General features: G+C 43.7%; 1 protein-coding gene across 1 annotated transcript in view; it reads left to right on the forward strand.

Moving 5' to 3' along the window:
- The window catches only part of bcas3 (BCAS3 microtubule associated cell migration factor), a gene marked incomplete in the record, with an annotated part of 342,828 nt that overhangs the window by 308,826 nt on the left and 31,177 nt on the right, over window positions 1-2,825 (forward strand).

Genomic DNA, 2,825 nt, shown 5'->3' on the forward strand with positions numbered 1-2,825 from the left:
AAAAGGTCTTTAAAAGTCTTAAATTTAACCTGCAGAACCCCAGTACAAATACAGAAAAACATGCACTTAACTTAAACTTTTTCTCTTCCATTTTCATGTTTATTTTTCAGGTAAGTGTTGTACTCAAAAACACTAGAGGAAGCATTTCAGAAAGATTTAAAAAAAAAAAAAAGACCTAATGTTAGGTCAATTACTGAGTGATTTCTCACAATCCAGATGGAATACAGACGTTGCCACAGTGACATGTCCCTGCTCGGGTTATTGATTTTACAGTCTGGTTGTTAAAAACGACTGTTGAAAATCAGAGAAATGGATCTAAATTGCACAGAGGAGATGATTTCGTTGTACTAGTATGAATGCCAAAAATAAAAAAATACTGCAAAGTAAATCTGATCTAAAAATGACGTCCAGTCTGCAGCAAAAAAATAACAGACAAGATAAAGGATCCAGTGTTCACACACTGTTCTCGGTACATTTTCAGTCTGTACATCCATAAAAAAACATTCTCATCTCTTGTCAAGAGAAAATCCCCTCTGAGAGCACTTCAACTATTTTGGCAACATTTGTGCAACAGAAAATGTCTTTAAGTATGAAAAACCATGTATATTTAAGGCAATATCTTGAATATGTCAAAGCAAAACATTTTATATGCGCACATGTTGTAGCAGTGTGTGTCCTGATGCTGTCACACACAAACATCTTTGGTGATCTGGGTCACTGTCTTTTGTCCTAATTCATTATAAATCCCATTATGAATGTGTCCAGTGCAGCTAAGTGTCTTGTTAGGTAACCCGACTTCCTCACTGTGGCATTACCCAGCATACAGTGCTGCCAGGTCAAGGTCCAGTGATGGATTAGCCCACCACTAGTAGGATGTTCTGGTTCTCTGAGTGTGTGTGTGTGTGTGTGTGTGTGTGTGTGTGTGTGTGTGTGCGAGGTGACTCCTTACAGTGGCACTGCAGTGATTGGACTTTGATTACGTTGGGGAACTCACAAGAAAGATTAAACTGTAGTCTCCATCTCCACAGCAGAAGCAGAGATATGATGACGCTCCGATGCAACTAGTGCTTTTCATTAGACTCTCTCCGTGTCCAAAGTCTGTAACACATGTTCGGCATGTGTACTGGCGGTGAGTACACTGAACTCCATGTGAGATACTGGCGAGTGCCTCTTTTATGTTTGCTTGTTGTTGAGTCTCTCAGTTTTTAAATCAAGTAATCGTTTGCAGTTTTGTTAAATCAGTGTCGGTGTGCGTCTGTGTGTCTCACTGTCTAACTGATACACTTCATGACTTTGGAGACTTTTTACCCGTGGAACATAATTTTTACACGCGACTGGTTTCTTTGGACTTCTGTCTTACTCTCCTTAAGAACACAATTCTGAAGACGGTGACTCTCAGAAATCTATTAAAGCTGACACACTACTAATTGCTGTTCAACTTCATATGACTCACTTGAATAAACGCCTTTTCAACTGTATTGGATAACTGCTTAACAACATTACGAGCCGCAGCCTCAAAAATGCCTCAATGATTCAATCACCAGCGCTGTCACTGTCGACTAAACTTAAACCCAGAAAAAAAAAAACCCAAAAACATAAACAAGCCTCTCACCTGAGCAGCCGTGTCATGGCGTGGCGGCAGACGTAGTGCAGAGGCGTGTTGTGCTGGTACTGCTCTCCATACGACGCATTCGGGTCCAGACCTTCCCTGAACTGAGGATTGCCCTCGTACAGCTGCCAGGCCAGCGCCTCGTCACCACCCACCAGGGCCTTGCGGAACTTGGTGGCCGTGTTGCCCATGGCTTTGAGCGGGCTGGGAGCCGCCTAAAGGGAGATGCCCGTCCGTCCGTCCGCCTGCCTCTGCCTCCCTCCTCCTCTTCCTCCTCCCCCGTTCACCACAGGTCACAACTTAGAGTAACATGGTTCAGTGTTTTCCTGCCCTGTGAGTCAAAGAGACAGAGAGAGGAGAGGAGTGATTAGAGGAACATGGTGGTGGAAAGAGGCACATGAGAAGAGGAAGGAATTATAATGAGTGGGGGGGAAAAAAGGCTGGTGAAGGTAGGAAAAAGGAGAGAAAAATACCAAGACAGAGGTCGGAGAGTGAAGAAATAGGGAGACAGATGGAAAGGGGAGAGACGGAGAGAGAGAGAGAGCAACTCAATCAGTCGGTCCATCCATCGATCAGCTGATGTGCCGGAGGGAGGATGTTATCTCACCGGAAATAGAGGAGAAAACGGAGGGACCGAAGAAAGAAGCTGGAAAGACGAAGAGATAAAGAGGGCAGGCGAGAGTGGAAGGTTAATGATATCCAAGCCATCGATTTTGTCAGTCAGTTGATGAAAGGCTCGGTCAATATTACCACAGCTGGACACTGCGAGTCCAGTTAGCTTGCGCTTGTGAGGAATTTGCATATTTCCAGCTGTTTACATGCTCGTCTGCCAGCGGAGATACGAGAGTCTGAATGTGTGTTAAACCGTGCAGCACTAATACGCTGGGCCAGAACCGGAATCACAGGAATCACAGCTACGTTGAGTTTACTCCACCAGAAACAGCTTAGGAAACTTAACACGGCTTTTATTTGTACGACAAAAAAATAAATAAACTTACAACACGAGAGTAATAACAGCACGGTGACAAAGGAACAAACACACTCTCGTCATTTATTTTACATAATCACTATATTTATCAGTGTGTTCTACTTCATTCCCCTTCTCGTCTTCCCAATGTCTTTCTTTCTCCCTCTCTCACACACAAACACAGTTGTTTATCTCGTCTTTAACACACACAGACGCACGCACTCACATACAGACTCCACTCATTACAGG

This window comes from Morone saxatilis, unplaced genomic scaffold (genome assembly GCF_004916995.1).
Source record: "Morone saxatilis isolate NCDOM2014 unplaced genomic scaffold, NCSU_SB_2.0 Contig8, whole genome shotgun sequence".
NCBI lineage: Eukaryota > Metazoa > Chordata > Actinopteri > Moronidae > Morone > Morone saxatilis.